Here is a 7,811-nt window from a genome sequence, read left to right as displayed (position 1 = left end):
CAAAAACAGTCAACACCAGGGAAGTGACAGTTAAAAACTGAAAGAAACTAGGTTCTAAGTCACATTATGTGAGCTTCTAGTCTCACTCCTAGCAACATGTATCTCAAAGGAAGTTAATTGGTTCACTCTATGTAAGCCATTCTCAGTTGGGTTTTTCTATTACTTGCTGTACTTGAAAGCTTCCTAGGTGACAGAATCTGTGATCTAGTCACTAAAGCCTATGTGTCACTTTTCTGTCAGCTGTCAGGATGTTGGTGAACTTGTCTATGGAAACAGATGTCATTTTTATGAAAAGTGAGCATTTTGGGACCCTTATGTATGTTGTATAAGTTCTTTAAAATGTTTAGTTTTACAGAGAAGCTTTTTTTTTATAATAAAGATATTCAATTCACCATGAAAAGCATAAGAGACTTAGAAAAATAAATAAAATCTGCTTATAGCTGAAGGCCCAACTACACAAAAGTTGGATTTGAAGGTTGTCCCTTATCTATTTTCTGACAGCAAATATTGCAGGATCGTTTGCTTATATTAATGTAAGTTTCAATATATGTTAATTATGAATAGAACAAGCCTAGAAAGTGATAAAACCAATTCACACTCAACTTGTCAAAAGAAATAGTAATAAGCTTCTTCCCTTAAGTGAAGAATGTTAACCTCTTCCCCACCCAGGTTCTAAAGTAATTCATAAGTAGACAAGAGGTATGTGGAACATGATGTATTATCTTTATTACTAATAACACTCATTCTCTAATTTCAACCTTATATCTGTGTAAAAGAGGGCTTCCTTACACTGAGCCCCATAATGATACAGACATATGATCCAGCCGCAGACAGCACTGGACCCAGACTATTTTGCTGCCTGCCCTTGTAAGACTTATGGAGAAATGGGGCCCAATGCATGCTTTCTGTGAGCAGCTTATTCCCAAAGAGAGGGGAGAAAGTGCTACTTATGCTCACATCTTTGTCCCAAACTCAAGCAAGTCATCACACCTCTACCAATCTAGGTCCAATCAGGAGACAGAACACGGTAAATTTAACCAGAATTGTTAATCTATAATAGAGTGAAATAAATACAATTACCCCTCTGTATCCACGGGTTCTGCACCCCGGATTCAACCAACCGTAAATTGAATTGCAGTAGATTGAATCCTCGGATGCAGAATCCTCCAATGTGGAGCCCCAGGGTACTGAGGGCAGACTGTACTACTCCATTTTATATAAGAGACTTCAGCAATCGCAGGGGACTGGGGGTGCAGGGGGAGCCTTAGAACCAATTCCTTGCTCATGCTGAGAGATGATTGCATGTTGAGAACTCTTAACAGTACCCTAGGGCAGAGGGAGAGTACCCAAGGAAAGGCAAGCTTGGAAGAGGATCCCCCTCTGGCATTCATACCTCTGATGGAATAAAATTTAAAGGCAGGACAAAAAAAGTTAAACACAGAATTCTGTTTGGGCCTTCTCCCTCCCTAATGTCCAGTGTGCATCTGCATTACACATTAAGCAGAGCTCTTCAAATCTTCACGATCTAAAACAAAGAGAGATGATAAATATTTTAGCTACTCAAAACTTGAAAGAGATACTCGTTACATATCTCCTTGCTTTAGATCAGAGAGAACGCGAAGGCAGAGCAAGTCTCGTTTCTTCAAGATTTCTTCAAATAGCTTTATGAATGTGGATTTGAAATCAAAAACAGTTATATGTGATAATGGAAGTCTGACAGATCAGCACTCAAAATTTGCATGTGGAGAATATAAGCAGAGTGTTGGTAGTACTAGTTCAGCTTCTGTTAATCATTTTGATGATCTATATCCACCTACAGGGAGCTCATGTATTGCTTCATCTCTTCAGAGTCTTCCACCAGGGACAAAAGTAGACAGTTTAACTCTCTTGCAATGTGGAGAGAATACATCTCCAGTTTTGGATGCTGTGCTGAAGAGTAAAAGCTCAGAGTTTTTAAAGCATGCAGAGAAAGAAATAATAGAAGTAGCTAGTGGCCTTCCTGATTCAGGAAGAGGATTTGCTTCCTGGGAAAACAGGCATAATAATGGACTATCTGGGAAATGTGTGCAAGAGGCTCAAGAAGAAGGGAATTCCATACTGCCTGATAGAAGAGGAAGACCAGAAATCTCTTTAGATGAAGAAGGTAGAAGAGGACATACACATACTTCTGATGACTCAGAAGTTGTATTTTCTTCTTGTGATTTGAATTTAATCATGGAGGACAGTGATGGTGTAACATATACCTTAAAATGTGACAATAGTGGTCATGCCTCAGAGATTGTATCCACTGTCCATGAAGATTATTCTGGTTCTTCTGAAAGTTCAAGTGATGAAAGAGATTCAGAAGATACAGATTCTGATGATAGCAGTATTCCAAGAAACCGTCTTCAGTCTGTTGTGGTTGTGCCAAAGAATTCTACTTTGCCCATGGAAGAAATAAGTCCTTGGAGCAGTCAAAGTTACAGACACTATTCTGACCACTGGGAAGATGAGCGATTGGAGCCAAGGAGGCATTCATATGAGGAAAAATTTGAGAGTATAGTAAGTAAAGCCTGTCCTCAAACTGAGAAGTTCTTCTTTCATAAAGCAACAGAGAAGAATTCAGAAATCTCTTTTATACAGCCCATCCAAAAACAGATAGATAATCACCTGTCTGAAATTGCTCATCCTCAGAGTGATGGGGTTGATAGTACAAGTCATACAGACATAAAATCTGACCCTCTAGGTCATCCAAATTCTGAGGAAACAGTGAAAGCCAAAATAACTTCTAGGCAGCAAGAAGAGCTGCCAGTTTATTCTTCTGATGATTTTGAAGATGTCTCAAGTAAGTCTTGGCAACAGACCACTTTCCCTAACAGGCCAGATAGTAGACTGGGTAAAACAGAGTCAAATTTTTCTTCTTGTAAGATCTCCCGAGTGGATGGTTTCTGTTCATCATCAGAAGAGCTCAGAAATCTAGGGTGGGACTTCTCTCAACAAGAAAAGCCTACTACCACATATCAGCAACCTGACAGCAGCTATGGAGCCTGTGGTGGACACAAGTATCAGCAAAGTGCAGAACAGTATAGTGGGACATGTAATTACTGGCAAGGCAATGGCTACTGGGATCCAAGGTCAGCAGGTAGACTGCCTGGAACTGGGGTTGTGTATGATCGAATTCAAGGGCAGGTACCAGATTCCTTAACAGATGACCGTGAAGAGGAGGAGAATTGGGATCAACGTGGAGGATCTCACTTTTCAGGCCAGTCCAATAATTTTTTTCTGTTCCTTCAGATGGACAAGGGGTCAGTGCAAGCACCTGAAATAAGCAGCAATTCCATTAAGGACTCTTTAGCTGTGAATGAAAAGAAAGATCTTTCGAAAAACTTAGAAAAAAATGATATGAAAGATAGAGGGCCTCTCTAAAAAAGGAGACAGGAATTGGAGAGTGATTCTGAAAGTGATGGTGAGCTTCAGGACAGAAAGAAAGTTAGAGTGGAGGTAGAGCAGGGAGAGACAGCAGTGCCTCTAGGCTCAGCATTGGTTGGGCCTTTGTGTGTCATGGAGGACTTCAGGGACCCAGAGCGGTAGAAGGAATGTGCCAAACAAGGGAAGATGCCTTGTTACTTTGATCTGATTGAAGAAAATGTTTATTTAACAGAAAGAAAGAAGAATAAATCCCATCGGGATATTAAGCGAATGCAGTGTGAGTGTACACCTCTTTCTAAAGATGAAAGAGCTCAAGGTGAAATAGCATGTGGGGAAGATTGTCTTAATCGTCTCCTCATGATTGAATGTTCTTCTCGTTGTCCAAATGGGAATTATTGTTCCAATAGACGGTTTCAAAGAAAACAGCATGCAGATGTGGAAGTCATATTCACAGAAAAGAAAGGCTGGGGCTTGAGAGCTGCTAAAGACCTTCCTTCGAACACCTTTGTCCTGGAATATTGTGGAGAGGTACTTGATCATAAAGAGTTTAAAGCCCAGGTAAAGGAGTATGCATGAAACAAAAACATCCCCTACTATTTCATAGCCCTGAAGAATGATGAGATAATAGATGCCACTCAGAAAGGAAATTGCTCCCGGTTCATGAATCACAGCTGTGAACCAAACTGTGAGACTCAAAAATAGACTGTGAATGGACAACTGAGAGTTGGGATTTTTACCACCAAACTGGTTCCTTCAGGCTCAGAGTTAACATTTGACTATCAGTTCCAAAGATATGGGAAGGAAGGACAGAAATGTTTCTGTGGGTCGGCTAATTGCCGGGGTTACCTGGGAGGAGAGAACAGAGTCAGCATCAGAGCAACAGGAGGGAAAATGAAGAAAGAACGATCTCGGAAGAAGGATTTGGTGGATGGAGAGCTAGAAGCTCTGTTGGAGAATGGTGAGTGTCTCTCTGATAAAAACCAGGTGCTCAGCTTATCCTGGCTAATGGTTAGAATTGAAACTTTGGAACAGAAACTTACCTGTCTCAAGCTCATACAGAACACACATTCACAGTCTTGCCTGAAGTCCTTTCTGGAACGTCATGGGCTGCCTTTGTTGTGGATCTGGATGGCAGAACTACGTGATGGCCAGGAAAGTAACCAGAAGCTTCAGGAAGAGATTATAAAGACTTTGGAACATTTACCCATTCCTACTAAAAATATGTTGGAGGAAAGCAAATTACTTCCTATTATTTAACGTTGGTCTCAAACCAAGACTGCTGTCCCTCAGCTGAGCGAAGGAGATGGGTATTCTAGCGAGAATACATCACGTGCTTACACACTGCTCAACACACCTGATCCTTCCACCAAGCTGAGCATAGAAGCTGACACAGACACCCCCAAGGAGCTAATGTTTCGCAGACTTAAAATTATAAGTGAAAATGGCATGGACAGTGTGATCTCTGATGCTACCAGCGAGCTAGAAGGCAAGGATGGCAAAAAGGACCTTGACCAGTTAGAAAACGTCCCTCTAGAAGAAGAGGAAGAGTCACAGTCACAACAGCTACTCACACAACAGCTGCCTGAATCTAAAGTTGATAGTGAAATTGCTGTGGAGGCCATTAAGCTACCCACATCTGAACCAGAGGCTGACACTGAAATAGAGCCTAAAGAGAGCAATGGCACAAAACTAGACAAACCTATTGCTGAGGAAACACCATCTCAAGATGAAGAGGAGGGTGTATCTGATGTGGAGAGTGAGAGGAGCCAGGAATAGCCACATAAAACAGTAGATATAAATGATTTGGCCACCAAGCTCCTGGACAGTTGGAAAGACTTAAGGAGGTATATCGAATTCCAAAGAAAAGGTAAACTGAAAAGGAGAGCACAATAACCGAATGAGGAAGGGATGCTGTTGGCTTCAGAGATCAAACAGTTGCCCCCAAAGACTCCTAACAGGTCAAGAGAAAGAGACCCAGGCAAACAAACTCAAAATAAAGAGAAAAGGAAACGAAGGGGCTCCCTCTCACCACCTTCTTCTGCCTATGAGTGGGGAACAAAAAGGCCAGGTGGCAGATATGATACACCAACTTCTAAAAAGAAAGTACGAATTAAAGATCGCAATCAACTTTCTACAGAGGAGCGCTGAAAGTTGTTTGAGCAGGAGGTAGCTCAGCGGGAGGCTCAAAAAAAACAGCAGTAGATGCAGACCCTGGGAATGACGTCTCCACTGCCCTATGACACTCTTGGCCACCATGCCCCTCGTCACCTCTTTGCTGACTACCCACCAGGTTACCCCATGCAGGCCTATGTGGATCCCAGCAATCCTAATGCTGGAAAGGTGCTCCTCCCCACACCCAGCATGGATCCTGTGTGTTCTCCTTCTCCTTATGATTATTCTCAGCCCTTGGTGGGACATTCTACAGAACCTCTTGCTGCCCCTCCACCTGTGCCAGTGGTGCCACATGTGGCAGCCCCTGTGGAAGTTTCCAGTTCACAGTATGTGGCCCAAAGTGATGGTGTGGTACACCAAGACTCCAGTGTCACCGTCCTGCCAGTGCCAGCCCCAGGCCCAGGCCCAGTCCAGGGAAGAATTATGGTGTTTGGGATTCAAACCAACAGTCCGTGAGTGTACAGCAGCAGTACTCTCCTGCACAGTCTCAAGCAACCTTATATTATCAAGGACAGGCTGCTCCAACTATGGTGTGACATCACCCTATTCACAGACAACTCCACCAATTGTACAGAGTTATGCCCAGCCAAGTCTTCAGTACATCCAGGGACAACAGATTTTCACAGCTCACCTACAAGGAGTGGTGGTACAGCCAGCCACAGCTGTGACTACAATAGTTGCACCAGGGCAGCCTCAGCCCTTACAGCCACCTGAAATAGTTGTGACAAATAACCTCTTGGATTTACCACCCCCATCTCCTCCCAAACCAAAAACCATTGTCTTACCTCCCAACTGGAAGACAGCCCGAGACCCAGAAGGGAAGATTTACTACTACCATGTGATCACAAGGCAGACTCAGTGGGATCCTCCTACTTGAGAAAGCCCAGGAGATGATGCCAGCCTTGAGCATGAAGCTGAGATGGACCTGGGAACCCCAACATGTGATGAAAATCCCATGAAGACCTCAGAAAAGCCTAAGACAGCAAAAGCAGATGCCTCCAGTGAGCTGGCTAAGGAAAGCAAAGAAGTATTCAGAAAAGAGATGTCCCAGTTCATTGTCCAGTGCCTGAACCCTTACTGGAAACCTGACTGCAAAGTAGGAAGAATTACCACAACTGAAGATTTCAAACACCTAGCTCGCAAGCTGACTCACGGCGTTATGAATAAGGAGCTGAAGTACTGTAAGAACCCTGAGGACCTGGAGTGCAATGAGAATGTGAGACACAAAACCAAGGAGTACATTAAGGAGTACATGCAGAAGTACATGTTTACAAACCCAAATGGGACACTGAATTAGAGTGACCTTCAGGGCCAGGATGGGAGGACGGGCAAGCTGGTAGGAGAGACTCTGGGGAGAAGAAATCCCGTGGGCCCTCTCTCCCCACCCCTCTGTCAGGGCTGTGCTACTGATGACACATCACCCTGGGGAATTCAAACCTGCAGAATGAGCTCACAAAAATGAGCTCCATCTACAACAAGTGGTCCCTGGTTGTGAGCTGTTGGTAGAGGCCATCTGAGGCAAGGGTTTAGGCCCTTGAGACCCTACCTTCTGAGACCTCGGCCAGGCCTGACCCCACTCTTAAGGCTGGGTCTCCTCCTTGGCAGTGCTGTCAGCGCACAGACTCATGCACATCCCCACCCACGACCCCTTACCCTGACGATCGGTATTATATTTTAATGTATATGTAACTATATTGAAAATAATTTGTCTTTCCTGGTTTTTGGCTTTTGTTTTGCTTTTAAACCTCTGCGTGCTAGGATCACAGAAGACTTTGTAAGGATGGTTTAAGTTCTCCTGCAAGGTTTAATGTGTTATCATGTAAATATTCCAGAGCAGGCTGCCTTGTGGTTTTGGCCAGCCTTGTGCTATGTTGATAAGATTGATTTACTGCTTAAAATCACTTTACTTGGGCTTCCCTGGTGGCGCAGTGGTTGAGAGTCCACCTGCCGATGCAGGGGACGCAGGTTCATGCCCCGGTCCGGGAGGATCCCACATGCCGTGGAGTGGCTGTGCCTGTGAGCCATGGCCGCTGAGCCTGCGCATCCAGAGCCTGTGCTCCGCAACGGGAGAGGCCACAACAGTGAGAGGCCCGCGTACAGAAAAAAGAAAAAATCACTTTACTTTATCCAATTTTTACTGAACTTTTTATGTAAAAAATAGAATCAATTAAAGAAAAAAAAATGGATAAGTCTATGCCTTCAACTTCTAACAGGTGGAAGAGTTCTCAGTG

The 7,811-nt window shown here is 43.7% G+C and overlaps 1 pseudogene; it reads left to right on the top strand.

The window, feature by feature from the left end:
* The first annotated feature begins 248 nt into the window (after positions 1-248).
* LOC101272439 (histone-lysine N-methyltransferase SETD2-like) lies at positions 249-6,882 on the top strand (annotated as a pseudogene).
* The last annotated feature ends 929 nt before the right edge of the window (positions 6,883-7,811 follow it).

This window comes from Orcinus orca, chromosome 11, assembly GCF_937001465.1.
Source record: "Orcinus orca chromosome 11, mOrcOrc1.1, whole genome shotgun sequence".
Classification (NCBI taxonomy): Eukaryota; Metazoa; Chordata; class Mammalia; order Artiodactyla; family Delphinidae; genus Orcinus; species Orcinus orca.
The sequence above is the reverse complement of the archived record's forward strand: the minus strand, read 5'-3'. Positions and strand labels throughout refer to the sequence as shown.